At 39.0% G+C, this 18,570-nt stretch overlaps 1 protein-coding gene across 3 annotated transcripts in view; it reads right to left on the bottom strand.

Annotated features, from left to right (window-relative positions):
* LOC126162074 (semaphorin-2A) overlaps nucleotides 1-18,570 on the bottom strand; it is a 173,994-nt gene that overhangs the window by 147,647 nt on the left and 7,777 nt on the right. The window lies entirely within an intron of this gene.

Genomic DNA, 18,570 nt, shown 5'->3' with positions numbered 1-18,570 from the left:
CTGGAATGGGAGAGGGGGTGAGATATGAATCCTAGGAGCTATTTAAAGCTGACAGCAAGTCAATGTTGTAAACCAACCGATAGTATTCTGTACCTCAGCTACGATTCATTGTTACTGTTGCTTCAATGGCAACAACAGTATACTTAAGAGAGAAAACCTCACAAACAAATTTATCTCTGTAAAGAAGGCCCATTAATACAGTTACCTTAGCTGGAAACTGGATATGTCAACACCAGTGGCAACATAAGTGAGATGAAAACACTGCCCACTTCACAGTATAAGAAATGTTGGGAAGAAAGTTTTACATTTTATTATGCTAATGATTTTAATGTTGGGCAATATACAATGACTTACATACTGGAAAAGAAACCAGACACATAAGACAAGGACATAAAGAGTTAAATGCAGTATGTCACTGCTAGTCTCAATCTATAATTATTTTGCTGAACTTTTCTAAAAGTAGGATAATGTGTTCACCTCCTGTGTTGTGTGTAGTGGGGAAACCAATAAAATGAAAGTAATTACTAATAACGGAGTTATTTCTACGGTCACAAGTACTGTGAAGGTTAGCCATTTTGTTTTACATTTATTGGGACAAATCTCACAGAAACAATGAGATAACATTAAATATACATTAAATTATTTACTTTATTACAAAAAAACAATATTCACTCTTATACAATAATGTCATACACAAATGCAACATTTTTAGTTGATAATACATAGCAATGACTTCCACTTCCACTAAAACTGAGCTACTGTAATTCATTTTATTTTGATTCAAACATATATATCTGCTCTAACTTTAAATATTCAACTGTCTCTCAACATTAATGTTCGCTTCTTCTGGTAGAACAGTTTTTTGCACTCAAAAAACCAAGTATCATTGTGGGAAATAAAATTATGGTTATTGCACTGGTTATTGAATATGAACCTAGCTGCTCCAAATGATGGTTATTTTAAACTATAACAACTGTAACAAGAAAATTGTGGAACTAGATAATCTCCCTTAAATGTCCTCCACAGCTATAATGCAGTAATGTAATATTTCTCAACATGTTTCAGATAAACAGTATTTCTTCACCTCTATATGAAGGATTCAACTTCTTTCCTGACTCCCTTATTCAACTGAAGTGTCACTCATTGTACATATGTAAGATTTTGACAGGTGTGACATACCAGAAATGATCTCGCCAGTTGCCATTCCCGGATCGTTACTAGTAAACCTGCGCTACTTCTGGCATATACAATGTTCAAATAACTTAGTTAGTTTCATGTTCTGTGGAATGAGTCATTTTACATTCACATCACAAATTAATTAGTACATTCTGAACATTTTTAAGTATTGTCAAAAGCGAACAAAAGATGTACAGATTTTACACATTATAGTAACAGAAATTCTTCTATGGAATAGAAGGAGCTATCAAGGAGAAACTTTCTCAGTTTGTTTTCAAATTATACTTTGATGTCTGTCAGACTTTTATATCATTGGATCAGTGATCAAAAATTTTTGTTGCAGTATTGAGCACCCGTTATGTGCTAAAGACAACCTTAATGTGGAGTAATGAATGTCATTTTTCTTTCCGATATTAAATTATGTACATCATTGTTCCTTTTGAACTGTAGTGGACTATTTACAACAAACTTCATGAGAGAATAAATATACCATGAAGCAGTTGTCAAATGCTCAACTCCTTAAACAGTTGTCTACAAGATGATCATGGGTGACCACCAGATATCATTCTTACTGCACATTTTTGCAGCATGAAGATATTCTTTCTTAGAGACGAGTTACCCCAGAACATTATTCCATAAGACACTATTGAAAGGAAATAGGCAAAATATGTACCCTCACTGATTTCTCTCTCCCCAAGCTTTGCATTGATTCTAAGGGTTCCAAAATGTGCTTCTTCCAGTTTAAATTTCCATCAATACAGACACGTAAGAATTTTGAAGTTTCCACCCTACTTATTATTTTCTCACCATATGTTTTACTTATCACTAGGAATGCAGAACAGGTAACATGCAAGCAAGAGGTCTTGAAAATAGAGATCGAGATTTTTGCTTAAATTCTGCTGGGAATCCTGCACTCTCCCTGAGAAAACATTTAATTTAAGTTTGTGAGATGTCCCATCACTATACGAGGTTTGTTCCAAAAATTCCAGTACACTGTCCACAAAAATTTTTTTCCGGAACATTGTCCACAAAATTTTTCTACACTTACCTTTTAATTGTTGTGCATTCTCCTCCACAACTGATACACCAATCTAAATGCCATTTTCACTTCCAGAAGCAGTCTTGGAACACCTCTTGCTGGATCATGTGAAGTGCCATCTGTGAATTTTTTTAAAATCTCATCTATTGTTGCAAATTTCATCATTTCAACAGGATTTTCAACTTTGGAAATAGAAAAAAATCCGCAGGGGCCAGGTCCATAGAGTATGGAGGACAAGGCAGCACAGTTATTTCATTTTTTGTGCAGTAGTCATACACCAACAAGGATGGATGTGTGGGTGCATTATCATGACGCAAGAGCCATGAATTGTCTCATCACATTTCACGCCGTTTCCTTCTCATATTTTCTTGCAGGCATCACAACACATCATGATAGTACAATCGATTAACAGTTGTTCCAGTGGCATGAATTCATAAGGAATTAATCCTTCAAAGTCAAAGAAAACTATTGGCATGGCTTTGACATGTGACCTGACCTGACGAATTATTTTTGGTCTTGGAGAATCTTTCCCAACATACTGTGAAGATTGAACCTCGGTCTCAGCATCATAACCATAGACCCACATCACATTGTAAGCTATGATTCTCTTATGGAATCATCTTGTTCTCATTTGTGGGATCCAGAAGCTCATTGTGAGGCGAAGGTCTAATTGGTCTTGACTCATGACCCTTGGGACGAACTTGGTGGCAGCAATGCATCCATCCAAGATGCTGTGTCAGGATTTCATGACATGATCCATCTGAAATGTTACACTCTTCTGCAATCTCTCAGTCAGTCAGTCTGCGATTGTCATGCAGAAGTTCGTTGATGTTTCCGACATGAGCGTCACTGATAGACGCTGAAGGGCACCCTGAACAAGTGTCATCTTTAACTTCTCTCCGGCCATTTTTAACCCATATTGTCGCAGAAGAAGCTGAGTAGCACTGTGGTGTAGTGGTCATGATACTAAACTGTTGCATGGTGGGTCACGAGTTCAAAACTCATCTGGACTGCACAATTTTAATTTCTACATTTGGTTTGAGTACATTCTAGAATCATTGTACTGGAATGTTCTGTAGCTGTATATATACTGTATGTGTTCTGGCCGGAGGCGGTTTGCACCTCGCTACTGTACAAGTAAAGTAAGTGTTTGTCAGTCATCTAATTACACCTTCTTCAATGTGACATTATTCTGGTGGAAGCGCTGGGTATCGGAACTTGTGATAGTGCACATTATCGATGAAACATTGGCTCCGATCAGGTCACAACGGAGCCATCATTTACGTGGTGAGAAACCCGAGTTCGAGCCATATTCAACAGATCGCAGTCTATCGGATACAGAAGAAGAAGAGGACGTTATGATGACAGCAACTGTGTGCCACCACATGAGACATCCTTCAGGGTTCTCTGGTGACGATGGCCAAGATCCAAACAAGTGGCTGAAGGTATATGAGCGTAGAGCCAAATTTAACAAATGAGATGACACCATGTGTTTGGCTAACGTATTTTTCTACTCAGAGGGCACTGCCAAGCAATGGCATGAGAACAATGAGGAGAAGTTCACAAGCTGGGAAGTATTCCTCCAGGCGGAACTACTCAAGTGTTTTGGTGACACACGACGACAGAAGTGCAAGGCTGAAGATAAATTAAAGTGCAGTGTGCAAGTGTCCAGGAGAAACTACAGCATCCTACATTCAAGACGTCTTGGAGTTGTGTAAAATAGTGGATCCTAGAATGAAGGAGGAAGATAAGGTTGTACATCTCATGAAGGGTGTTCTGAGGACATGTCTCAAACCCTACTCCCGAAGGAGTTCTTGAAGAATGCATGATACACAGGAGGAATAAATTTTATAAGATCAAGCATATCCTTCTTGTTGTTGGTTTTCACAGTCCACCTGGGCTTGTAAAGTATCCCTTGCGTCACTGATGCAAGGCTTTGAAGAGGTCTGCCTAATGTGCGTTTATGAAAATCCACTTCGTGAAGTTCTTCACTTTGATGGAAACTTGATTTAAACCTCATGGAAAATGGCACTGCCCATTCCAATTGCATCCAGCGGACTTGTAGCTAATTTAATGGATACCCATCAGTAGCCCTCTTCCTGATCACTGTGCTGTCTAGTAGCCCCTTCGTTGACACAAAGTTGTCGTTCTTCATTATGCGAACAATGAAAGGCTTTTTCTTTTTACCCCCTTGAATAATATCTACCCAATCACCAGCTGAGTAAATATATCGCTTTTTTTTTTTTTTTTTTTTTTTTTGTGACTGGCTAATTCAATCAGACCAAACTCTGCATAACTGGCCAGGTAGCTAAGACCAGGTATCATAAATTTGTGGTTTATTACTTCCACTTTCATGTCTGGGTCTTCATCAAGGAAATTCACGTATTACAATTACATTTCTGCCCTGTATATGAATCAGAATATGCAGTTATTACTTTGTACGTCTTTGTGTATTCCTTAAGGTGTTTCACAACCCAGGACACATCATCTTGGGAACCTCGACCTCCTCCTGTTTCATCTCACATGTACATGTATCTGTTTCCATCATTAAAAGAATGGCATCCCAGATTATACACATTTTAATTTCTCTTATAGTAGGCAACAGACATCTGCAGTTTTGGGAAAGGCAGTGCCTTTTGTAAATCAAACGTAAACACACAGTGGTTCATCGACTTTCTTGCTTCTTCAGCCTGTGTTCGATGTTTGTCCTTTTCATTTTGCAGCCTTTCTCTTTTGTACATTGTGCTCAGTTGCAATCTCCAACTGTGGTTCATCGCATGTTTTACAAGTATCTTTGGATGGAGGATTGAAGTATAGATTAAATTTTGAACTAAAAACATGATAGTAATATTTTGCTTTCACTGGTTCCTTGCCAGTATTCCTACACCATTGAATATAGAGTTCATACATTTTTCTCACTGTGAGGCCTTGGCTAAGATATTGTCGATTGGGATTATCCTTTCTGGTATATTGGCTCCGATAAGATATGTTCTTGAACACTACTGTCGTCTATTTTATTTACAGGTGTTTTTCTTCCTCATGAATCAGTCACAGCAAACATTTCCTCCTTTCCTGTACACCTGTATAATCTCCCTTCATTTATTTGATATGTCTCTAAGAAGTACTTTTTGCACACCTGTATACTATTATTTTCTACGCTTTGAAAGTATTTGTATGAGACTGCTTTTGGTGAACGAGATCCATCCTTCAAGTGTTTTCTTTGTACTTTTCTGGTACGTTCTTTCCACTACGATATATATACGATTGTCTGCTGTTCTAGTTATTCTTACGGATGTCCCATTTCCATGCGTTGGGAGTTCGCATCTTTTTACGTCCCCTGTGCACTTCCTCAGAAACTAAAAGTATGGTAAATAAAGTTATGTCAAATACTGCGGTTCTATGCTACAATACAGTTATTGTATGTTCAGCACACCCTTCAACAGGTTAGGTTAGAAATAGTGTCTTATTCATTTTGGCTATGTGTAGAATATTACTAATTATTATTGGTGTGGCTTACCTGTCACAGTATCATTCATAGGAACATTTTCCTCGCTGTCTGGTGAACATTCTGAACAACACTCCAAAATATGGTCACAACAAGAACCTTCACATTCCATCTGCTACTAATGCACATGGACATACGTATGTTGTATGAACAAAGGCGGGGAAACAGTTAAAGCACCAACACAGTGCTGCACTCTATGCACAGATGATGAAACCTCAGAGATATGTACTTATAGCTCTGAACTGTAGATGTCCCTAAGTTAACGAGTATCTCTGCAACTCATTTTCAACGAAAAGTGGAGTTACGCCACTTGTGCTCTGAACCCCCTCATTTAATTTATATTACATGTTAACAAATTCCTCTTTTCACAATTTCTTTTCTTGCTATTACAAGCCTGCATTTCACATTCTCTCTACTCTGATCACCATCAGTTATTCTGCTGCACAAACAGCAAAACTCATCTACCACCTTTAGTGTCTCATTTCATAACCTAATTCATTCAGCATTAGCTGATTTAATATGACTTCATTCCATTGCTCTTGTTTGACTTTTGTTGACGTCCCTCTCATAATCTCTTTTCAAGACAATTCCATTCAACTGCTCTTTCAAGCCATTTGTCATCTTTAACAGAAATATGATGTCATCAACAAGCCTCAAAATTGACAGTTGGCTTCCAGGTGGTGGTGTCTGCACTGTTTTCACAATATTTTTACTACCAATCCAATCTGGTTGGAGACCAGGCAGCGAGTACACTTAAGAACCAAACTTGCAGCACCTGAAGAGGACAGCTGGGTCAGTCATTGAAATATTGCGCAACAAATGGAAACAGCTCAGCAGAACATCCAACAGCTTACCCACAGCAATCGAACCAAGAAAACCTGAGGGATCAAACCTAAAATTTTTTATATCTTGTCCCTGAACTTTACTTCCTTTCATAATTTGTCCTTGGTTTCATTTACTGCTTGCTCAATGCATAGACCGAATAACATCAGGGATAAGCTACAACCCTATCTCGCACCCTTCTCAACTACTGGTACCCAGTAGAATCAGTTGATTATTACAAATGCTATCCAATTTCTTCATAAGTACTTACGACTTACTACTTAGTAATTAACCTTTAGCTCCCTGCAATTTATCCATTCCACCTTCAAAATTTCAAAGAGTGTAGTCAAATCAACATTGTCAAAGGTTTTCTCTATATCTACAAATGCTATAAAAATATGGGTTTATTTAAATCGATAAATAAAAAAATCTACTCACCAAGCAGTGGCAGAACACACACACAAAATACTGTTGTGAATCACAACAGTCTCTTATGTGTGTGTTCTGACGCCGCTTGGTAAGTAGATTTTTTTATCTATCCAATTAGATAATTTTATCAGTAATTGAAAAATCTGGGTTTGTATTTCTTCATCTTGTCTTTTAAGATAAGATGTAAGATCAGTATTGTCTCCAGGACCCAAACTGATCTACACCAAATTTGGCTTCTACAAGTTTTTTTCTTTCTTCTTTAAATAATTTGTGTCAATACTTTGCAACCACTACTTATTAAACTGATGGTTCGGTAATATTCACACAAGCCTTCTTAGGAATTTGAATTATCACATAATCCTCATACATAGAGGATACGTCGCCTGTTTCATGTATCCTGTGCGACAGATGGAATGATTTTGTCACATGTGGCTCTCCCACGGAACTCAGTAATTCTGAGGTAATTTCATCTACTCCAGTGGCCTTGTTTCCACTTAAATCTTTCAGTACTCTGTCAAATTCTTCTTGCAGTATCACAGCTCACATCTCATCTTTACCTTCTCTCTCTTCTCTTTCTGTGACACCATCCTCAAGTTTTTTCCCCCCTTGTATAGACCATCTACATATTCCCTCCATCTTTCACTTTTCCCTTCTTTGCTTAGCAATGGCTTGCCACCTGAATTCTTGATATTCATGTGGCTGCTTCTGCAAAGGTCTCTCATTTTCTTATAGGCAGCATGTATCTTTCCCCTTGTCATAGATGTTTCCATAGCCTTGTATTTTTCCCCTAGCCATTTCTGATTATCTATTTTGCATTTTCTGTTAATCTCATTTTTTAGATACCTGCTGCCCTTTCTGCTTGCTTCATTTTCTGAATATTTGCAGTTTCTCCTTTCAACAATTAAATTTAATAACTCCTGTGTTATTCAGGGATTTTTCCAAGGCACTTTCTTTTTATTCATGTGATCCTCTGGCACCTTCACAATTTTCTCTCTCATAGCTACCCTATTGTCTTCTACTGCATTCCTTTCCTGTTCCAATCAAACACCAGTTCCTGGTTCTATCAATTTACTTGAGTATTATCTCATTAAACTCCTACCTTTTTGCAATGTCTTCAGTTTTAAGCCACAATTCAGTAGCAACAAATTATCATCAGAGTCAACATCTCCTCCTGGAATTGTATGCAGGAAAGCATATGCATTAATTGGAGAACTTTAAACCATCCATACTACAGTAAGACTGGGTGATTGGTTCATCCGTTATGATCTCATGCAAGCATATTAGTCAAAGCTCTGTACTGATCATTTAACTGCAATAGTCTACTAAAGTTCTGGAATGAAGAGATGCCAGTGAAATATTTACTCAACTCCTGCACTGTAATGACTAAGTCCCTGATTAATTATAATTTCTTTATAAGGTGTAAAATCTTATTTTCTTTCACTTACCTAGCAAGTGGTTTACATCCCCAAGACAGCAACTAAAATCTTTCATTCATGTGAACTTGTGCTAGCACTCTTTCAGCCCTGCATCTGTCAGTGTCACTCACTGGCAACAAAACTACTCCAGAAATATTTCTTCCCCCCTTCGCAGGTTTAGTTTAGTTTTCTTGCATGTTCTACAGATCATATTTGTGAGAACTTTGTGATGTGCAATACATCAGTAGGTTTATAAATAGGTACATTCTCTAATTTAAAATATTGTTATATGACCATTTACAAAACTGGATCTCATGTTTTAACAAACAAAAATTTGATAAAATGTAACATACCACATACATACTATCTACTCATATGTATGGAGTAGGGGTAATTGTCAAGCAGATATGACTTCGAATTCTTTTTAAAAATTTCACTGTCTGTTGGCACCTTTAACTGATAGGGAGATGCCAGATACTTTTACCGCTGCATACTATGCTCCTTTCTGTGCAAGACGTAGTTTGAGTTGTGCATAATGGGGGCCATTTTGTTCCTAGTGTTGCATTTATAAATGCTAATATTATTTTAAAATATTGCTATTTCTTCACTAATTGAATGGAAGTATGCAAAGTAAGCTAATTTTCTAATGTTTTCACCACTGACTCCACAAATTACACATAAATGTGAACTAAGCTTTTGAAAAGATCTATAATACAACAGTGTCAGTAACACTGCATCATAGATTTTAGCACATCAAACTGTAGTACAAGCTTGGACATACAAATGACTTTAACATTTGGGAGAAACCTAACAGAGTGGATAGGAGTACTTTGGAATAATGCCATATAAATTCTGTATAGGTCCACTTTCATTTTTCATATACATAAAAGGCCTTCACTCTAATGTACAATGTGCAGAATTAGTGCCTTTTGCAGATTACACTTGTATTGTAAACAATTCACACATACACACAGCACTAGAAGAAAGTAGCTAATGTTCTTAAAAATATTATAAAATGGTTTTGTGTGAATGGTCACACTTTCATTATTTCAAAATACACAACATATTGAATTCTGCACATGTAAGTGGTACTATAACAATGAAAAGTGTAATACACGGTGAGAAAATAATAACTATGGTGTGAACGACATAATTTTTTGGTGTACATATTGATGAGAATTTAGACTGGGTATGGGGTGGAACATTTTGAAATGCCTAAAACAACATAGTTCAGCGTAATTTGCACTTCGAATCATTGCAAATCTTGGCAAGAGACACCAGAAAGAAAGTCTTCACTGCTCAAAAACAAAAACATAACATAAAAATAACATGTGGTGCTCATCCACAGTCATCTTGCAGGTGTCTGTTTAAAGAGTGAGGCATTTTGACCACTGCTTCACTGTATCTTTATTCCCTCATGAAGTTTGTTGTAAATAATCTGCTCCAGTTCACAAGGGGCAATTATGTACATAACTATAACACCACAAGAAAAAATGGTGTTCATTATTCTGCATTAAGATTGATTTAGCACAAAAAGAACTGCACAAAGCAGCCCTGAGTTAAAATTACTGTTCTCCCCCATGATATAAAATGTCTTAATAGACAGTGAAGTTAAATTTGAAAACAAACCGAGGAAGTTTCTTCTTGGCAACTCCTCATATTCAGTAGGAGAATTTCTATGACTGTATTGTGAATAAGATGGTGGGGAAGAAAAACTAACACCTGTAGTTAAAAGAAACACAAACCACCTTGTAAATGCTCAGCATGTAGCCATATTTACATGTGAATGTAAAATGACAAGTTCTACATCATTACAATTAATCATGCAAATGATCTATAGAACATGAAAATAACTAACTAAAAAGATTACGCATCAAGTTTTCATTCAGATACCACATTTAAATGTTAGCTGTTTGTGAGAATGAGAAATGTCTACTGGCTTTTATCAGAACCCGCCAGCAGCATGAACATGGTCTATCGTGCTAGAAGTTTATTGTTCTGCAATACTGCTGTGCATGTTGGTCAGGATCCCACAACTATCATGCAAATTTGAAATTAAAGAGTTCAGGAGAGTCAAACCCAATGCCAAGCATTATCTCAGCAGCCTCACAAGAGCAGTGCCCGAATGACACTACTAAGTTACGGGTCACCAAGAGAATGGCACACCACCATTTGCCAGTAGTTACTATTGTTGAACTGTGGCAGAGAGCTGAAGCAGCATGGATGACATATTTGTATGTGTCGACCATTCTCATTTTTACTCTATATCGAACTGGTTTCGAACCGCTGTTGTCGCCGAAAGTGGCAGTTCTGTTTGCTAAATTTCACATGCTATACACCTGCAAATCACCTAAGAATTTAATCATCTATTCTTCATCCTTTTTGTGGTACCCTTGTATTGAACTGAATGGGAACTGGGGACCTAGAAAGGATGGAGAGGCTTCGTCCCCACCATAGCCGTCAATGGTTCACAACCCCACAACAGGCTACAGCAGTCCACTCACCAAACCGCCGCCCCACACTGAACCCAAGGTTATTGTGCGGTTCGGCCCCCAGTGGACCCCTCGGAAACATCTCACACCAAATGAGTGTAGCCCCAATATTTGCATGGTAGAGTACCTGTGACATACGCATACGTGGAGATAGTGTTTGTGCAGTAATTGTCGACATAGTGTAACTTAGGCGGAATAAGGGGAACCGCCTTAAAAACCATCCACAGACTGGCCAGCACACCGGACCTTGACATTAATCTCCTGGGCAGATTCGTGCCAGGGACCAGCACGCCTTCCCGCCTGGAAAGCAGTGCGTTAGACCGCATGGCTAACCGGGTAGGCTAATGGTACCCTTACTGAGATAGCAATTTTAATGGCCAACAGTGTAGGTGGTTTTCAATTTAAGTTCTGATCAGTATTCACATCAGGGAATTTTGAACAATTAGTTTTACATATTTCCATTCCCCAGTGCCTTACGATGATGATATACACTGATGAGCCACACATTATGATCATCTGCGTAATAGCATGTTGGTCCGCATTTGGAATGTAATGCAGCAGTAGTTCTACATGACACAGAGCGATAAGCCTGTGTTAAGTTTCCAGAAGTATGTGGCACTAGATGTTTACACACAGATCTTGACAACTCCACAATCACTATGCGGGGTGGCGCATTATGTAAAATAAAACTTTGGGTTAATGTGGTATGACTGATGTAAAGGCAACGTAAGAGGTGGATTCCTTCTGGGAGCAATGGAAAGATGAATGTCATGCAGCAGCACTCTGCTTGATAGTGTGGAAATTATTAGAGTGGACAGTAAACCACTAGACGCTGCGCAGATGACTTATTTGCATCTACAAATCTGCGCCTGAGTTTTTTGGGTGAGTAATAGCTTCTGTAACCAAACCATCAGTGAGTTAATTCTCTGCAATACCCATATGACTTAGCACCCTCAGACAACAGGGCAGGCAGTATGACTAAGCTCACAGTAAAGGGTGACATGAGTAACATCGATCAACAATCTGGAGACTGCTTATTGAGTCATTAAAAATTGAAATGCAGTCGAGGGAGGTTAATACAATGTGGGACGCTGTTAATGACCATCAGCTCCACCATAAGAGACACTGCATGTTCCCTGCAACAAATGTCATCCCTGACAGGCAGGAAATGTAAGAGCATATCCTTTCTATCCACAGTTTTAGTGTTGTCACTGTAAATCACAGTAGCACAGTGATACTCCTGAAGAGCTGAGGGGAACATATGCTGAATGGTCACGGTAACAACTGAAAATTTAGGTTCTTGAAAGAGATTCATCCTAGTTTGTTACCTGAGCACTAACCAAGGAGGATGGAGGGAGAGAGCATGAGGAAACACAGGGAGTACATTCTAAAACAACAAAGGTCTTGGCAGAGGGCACTGAGATGCATTTCAAACAGTAATCCCATTGGAGGCAGGTCATGAGGTTGATGCCGCTTCTGTGGAAAAATAATTTGATAAGTTGAACGGTCAGGAAATTATTGGATGGTGCATAAGTGAGCAATAGTTGGTATTGTTGGAGCTAAAGAGGAAACATCCCCACTTCGACAAGAAGGCTGTCTATGGGACTAGTCCAGAAGGTGACTGTGTCAAATCTTACTCCAGGATGACAAACTGGGTGCAAAACTATCAAATCTGAAGGTGCTACTGAGCCATAAGACTGGCAATCAGAATGAGATCAGGGCCTGGTAAACGAGGAGGAGAGTGGAGTGATCCACACGCTGTAAGGTGTGGGAAAAGAGGCAGAGAACATAAAGTTTTTGTATGTAGCTAGTCATCAGTTGACAAACACGTCAGTTTTTTTTTTTTTTGACTGGGCAACAACATCCAAGCACTAGGTACCCGAGTAGAGTTCTGGGTCAGAGGATGATTCACCTTTTCACGAGAGAGAGAACTGGATGGCACGTGAAAGAGTCCAAATGAAGGCCCTTTGGATGGCACCTTGAATCTGATGTTCAGCCAAGGCTACAGCTTGAGAGCTATACTAAAGGCAAAAGTCGTCAACATACAGCGCAGGGGTGACCAGTGTATTGATCCCTGCATTCTTTCATACTGCACTGAATGAGATACCAAGCTTTAGCAAGGATCCGATTAAAAGTGACAAGGATGGTCTGTGAAGAATGCTGCTTGAGACACTGCAGGGCCCTTTGACAATCCTGAATAGCTGCTGCAATGTTTTTGGTTCACCACGCCACCAGCCAACAGCACAATAGGCTTACAGAATGAGGATGGTAGTTCCAGCGGCAGGGGTGATCATGTTGGAGACATCTCCCACACTCTTGTCAATGCAATCTGATAAGAGGGGGGGGGGGGGGGTGACAGCAGAGGAACAAAGTTGTCAGTTGGCTCTTTTGAGAGCCCAGCATGGTAAGTGGCCCTTCAGTGGTGACAAGGAACTGACAGGATAACCATAAAATGGTCACTGTCACGAAGACCACTGCACAGTAACCATTGGAGTAAAGCCACAAGATTGGAGAGAGAGATAATAAGATCAGTAGCTGCAAACATGCCATGGGTGGCTCTAAAGTGTGTAGTAGGAGTAGCATCGCAGAGGGCAGAAAGATCAATTTTGCAAAGGAGCTGGCTAATCAGAAGGCCCCTACCATGAAGTGGAACTTCCCCAGAGAGGGTGGGGTCTACTGAAATCCACAAGTATCAGAAAAGGGTGGTGTGTGTAAGGGAGGGGGGGAGGAGGCGAAGTTGTTGGATTATGGCGGTCATCTCAAGATAAGTAAGCGCTCTGCTCAGAGGTAAATAAGAGGCTATAAATGGCTATCGCTGGGATTGTTTGCATTCACACTGTTATTGCTTTCAATGTATTTCAGAGGGAAATTCGTTCACTGATGACATCTGTACAAACCACTGCACAAACACCTACATATGTTCAGCCAAGGCTACAGCTTGGGACCTATACTAAATGCAAAAGTTGTCAACATACAGTGCAGGGATGACCAGTGTATTGATCCCTGCATTCCTTCATGCTGCACTGAATGAGATATCAAGCTTTAGCAAGAAGCTGTTTAAAAGTGACAGAATGGTGGTAACCTCGAATACTTCGAGAATGACCATTCAGTGAAGTGTCTTTGTTGGAGAGCAACAAAGATCACAGAAAAAGAGGAATATACTTTCTGTGGTTCTGGCAGGTGACAAAATGCTCATTGCAGTTACACTGGATCATCTGTTGAGAATGTCCTGGTTAGGCATCCAGCAGTCAGAACAGGTCACACCCCTCGATCACTGCCTGTTACTGGTGGGGGTGGATCAACGCCAATGAACACTGGTTCAGAGTCTGATGGCATGAGGGGAAACTGCTCCCTCCAGGGCCATTGGAGCAGCCTTCTACTGAGATTTCTTCCATTTCATCTTCCACAAATTTTGATGGTTGAGATTCTTGGGGGGGGGTGGGGGCTTACCCACAATAGGTAAGGAACACAAAAGGAGTGAGCAGCCCTGGAACCAATAGTCCTTGACTCCTTCAGCCACTTGCTTGTGTCTGTTACTGATCTGAGGATTTCAGGGCACAGAGTTCTCGAAAGGGGGCCCTATCACCAGTAAATGACGGAGAAAGGTACTGCTCATCTGGCTTGGTGTTGAGGGTGGCCCTCAAAAACGGTGCTGCAGGAACTATTAGAGCAGAGAACTATCGCCTCCAATGGTCAAGTTTATGGAGGTCAATGTGGAGTGAATAAATACACTAGGAACTATTGATGATCTGATCAAAGCAGTGGTGAAGGCTGATATCAGTTGGACTGGATAAAAACAATAGCGACTTTTCTGAGCTTCCAAATATAAGAGAGAATCTGCAACCATCAGTTTCTGGATTTTGCGTTTCTTGATTGGTGTAGCACACTTGGGGGATCAGGGAGTGTGGTTGCTCCTGCAATTCACATAGACCGGTGGCAGCACACATGGTTAACTTACGTGAAGCGGCTGGCCACAGCCCAAAACAGGTCATGTGTATACAGGGAAGACATGCCTGAAGTACAGGTATTTAAAGCACCACATCCGGGGTGATATATACAACTTCACACTGCAACAGTAAACCATGATTTTTCCAGAGGGAAGCGAATTGCCTTCAAAAGCAAGGATGAAGTGGCTGTGTCAACCTTGTTGTACCAAGAATTGAGGCAAGTAATTGTCTGCATGCAGGTTGGTTTTGTTTTCCTCCCCGACAGCATGACCAAGGAGGGATATTTCTTACAGTCACATAGATCAGCACTGAATTGTGATCTGCCTGAAGAGGCTGCTGGAGCCTCGCAGCCATGGGCTGATAATTTTTGTCATATATCCGACATAATGCCACTCTGAACAAATGTTCTCCCCAATGGTGCTACATATGTAAAACAAAAGCTATCTGACATAACAGCCAGTGTGTGGAGCCCCAATGCACAGGAAGGTGACATCTTGAGCATTGATAGTGTGATCAGGGGGCTACCACAAACAGGTACCTGATGACCACCCGCATGGACAAGCTACCATCCTTGGTTTTAGGCAACCTTCCCTGCATGGCCTGCACATTCTATAAAAATAATTTTGAAAATGTGGAGGTCAAACACAGATGTAGGGACCAAATGCAAGTACAACAAAATATATGGTGTAAAATAGAAGGAACAAACTGTGAAAAGCTGTAACTGACATCCTATGAGTGAGCTTGGTTGTCATGAGAAAATCTGTCCATGTGAATACATCTGAAAAAAGATAGAAAGTAAAAGTACTGCAGTCACTTGGGGGTCCATGCTCACCACACAAACAGTGACAAAAGATTGTGAGCCCCCTGGAGGTGCCATTGGGTTAACATGGCAGGGTCATCTGCCGTGGAGCCCCGTTGTGAGGTGGGTCTGCTTACAGGGTGGCAAACTTCCATTCTCCACATTCTAGCAGAACAGCTCTGCTATTTACGAGGTGCTCATTTCCATGTGCTGCGTCGTAACAGTCTGCTCTTTGTCAAAGTTACTTATGTCAGTGGATTTCATCATTTGCAGCCCATATTGTCACTAGAAAGAATCCCCATTTGTCTCTGCCCAGCTTTTATACTTCCTTTGCATGTCACATCCAGGCAGCATTCGATCTCACAGTGAGAAGTGGTCATAATATTTCAGTTTGTCAGCGTATGTTACCTTGAACAGAACTCAGTAAACTGTGCTTTATCTAAATTAAGTGACAGAACAATAACCAAGAATCAATAATGAACAACTCTGAATATTTCTTTACTGTCCCTTCTACTGCTGCACCTCTGTTGGCCTTGATTAGACGCTTGTATCACAGGTAAAGAGCACTTCTGCTTCATCAATGTTACGTGGAAGGTCATTTATAAACAACAGGCACAAGACTGGTCCCTGTATTGAACACTGTGAAGTGCCAGTGGTAATTTCAACCCACTCAGAAGAAGAGTCACTATGACAATTATCAAACATTATCTTTTCTTCCTGTTTTAACTGTAAGCACGAAGTGAACTACTTATTCACTGCAGGTCGAAAGCAAAAACGCTGTTGTTATTTGCACAGTAAAATACATTAGATAGGTCACAAAAAATTCTTGTAGGTGAAATGTTGTCATTCAGATAATTTAATACATGGGCAGCAAAATGGCAGATGGCTTCCGTAGAGAGGCCATTATGGAATCCAAATTGTGATAATTCAGAAGCTTATATTTGCACACAAGCTCAACCATTCTTAAATACATTATCTACTCCAAAACTTCTGCAAAAGAAGTGAATAGTGAAAGAAAAGACTACTTATTAATATGTGTCCTACTAAATTTCTTATCAGGCATACTTCAGCTTGTCTGGAAAGATACTCTCTGAAAGTGATGTACTAAACCATACTCTCTGAAAGTGATGTATTAAACATATGGTTGAGTATGGTAGTTGTATAAGAAGAAAATGCTCTGAACATTTTGTTTGAGATGTTTTCAATCATGTGAGTATTTTTGTTCTTAGCAGTGTTAATTATTTTCTGATGTCCTGGAAAAAATTGGTGTTATCTTGATTTGACTGAATGCTTGTTGTGTCCCATATACTGAAATTCTTTTTCATCTGAGATAATTGTATCAAGTTTCTCAGACACATTTAGAAAGTGGCTGATAAAGAGGCTTACTATATGTTTGGTGTTGTGGACCATTTGATCTTTATCTTTAATAACTAAGATAACTTTGCTTCCTTCTAACTACACTCAACAATGTTTTTATTTTATTTTCAGACTTACAAATCCAGACATGTCATTAAAGCTTTTTGATTTTGTTGCAACACTTATGAATAAAGTACTTTCTATAATATGAAAACAGTTGCACTCCTATGCTTATCCTGACTAATTTCTACGGTTCTCTCTTTCTGCTACGCAATACTTTAATATCTGTTGTTATCAAAGGTTCCTTTGATACACCACTAGAGCCATATTTCACAGTCTACATAGTGAAACAGCTGTTACATGCTTAGAGTAATTTACTTATATGTTCATTAAATTTAGAAGATACACTCATTGTCTCATATACATAATTCCAGCTGCTGGTTTGCAGATTTCTTCTAAAGAGATGTGTCATGAGTTCATTAATTGTTCTAAAGGTTTTCCTAGTTATGACATAATGTATGGCTGATTCACCGTCATGATGTGACAACTCATTCAAAAATGGATGAAAACTATATCATCCTGCCATATTAAAATATTTTCTATTGCGTTGCTACTGTCCTGGACACTTCTGGCGGAAAAGTTTACAGCTGAGGTTAGACTGTATGGAGTAAAATTTTTATATCTTGTTTTCGGTTTGACTCCTTCAAAAAGATTGACACTGAAATTTTTTTAGACAGATGACATAATATGATTTCAAATTTTTCTAATAACTTCTGAAAATTTCCCACTGGCGATATGTAAAGTGTAATAATTATTACCTAGCTGTTAGGCAGTATGACTTCATATACAACTGCTTCCACATGTTATCCTGCAGAAAAACTACTTGTTTGAATTTGTGGCACATCTGTATTTCTGTCATTCTCTCTTTCTACATTCCAGTGCTTTTTGATGAGCTGTAATTCTTTTGCTTTCTGGCTTACTCTTCCCATCATACAATTTACATCTGTTCATGGTCATTATTTCATTACACTACTCATTTTCTGTCACATCCACTCAGAAGATTCTGTGGTTCATGAATGAACACTCCTGTGTAATACTCTACAATTTTTGTTTTTAAACTAACAGTTTTTTGCTTTTGGTTTGTAACTAGGCACAATAGTAAGATTTATTTTTATACATGAAGATAACCTGATAGTTGAAAACTATTACGTTAAATAACACATAATGTAGAACACTACACATGTGTGTTTCAGTCATAATGAAATTACTTAACATTACGAGAGAGAACTGTGTTACAATGCTAATTATAATAATAAAATAGTTGTAAAAAATAAATTGGAAGGTTTCTGAGAAGATGCTTTTCAATAAGAGTAGAAGTAACCGTACAACGTTAAAGTCTTTAACTCAGTCTTAAACTCCACCGCATTAGCTAGATGACATTTAATATACGCATGCAGGTTTTGGTTGTCAAAATACTATCCACACTTTTATTGCTAATGTTCCATGACAAGCCACTCTTTTACAGTTTGGCATTAGTAACTTGATCTCTGTGTTCCACTTTCAGATTTCACACTATCTTGAAAAAATTCA

The sequence above is a fragment of the Schistocerca cancellata genome, chromosome 2 (genome assembly GCF_023864275.1).
Source record: "Schistocerca cancellata isolate TAMUIC-IGC-003103 chromosome 2, iqSchCanc2.1, whole genome shotgun sequence".
NCBI classification, from domain to species: Eukaryota; Metazoa; Arthropoda; class Insecta; order Orthoptera; family Acrididae; genus Schistocerca; species Schistocerca cancellata.
This window is presented reverse-complemented; position numbering and strand designations above follow the sequence as displayed.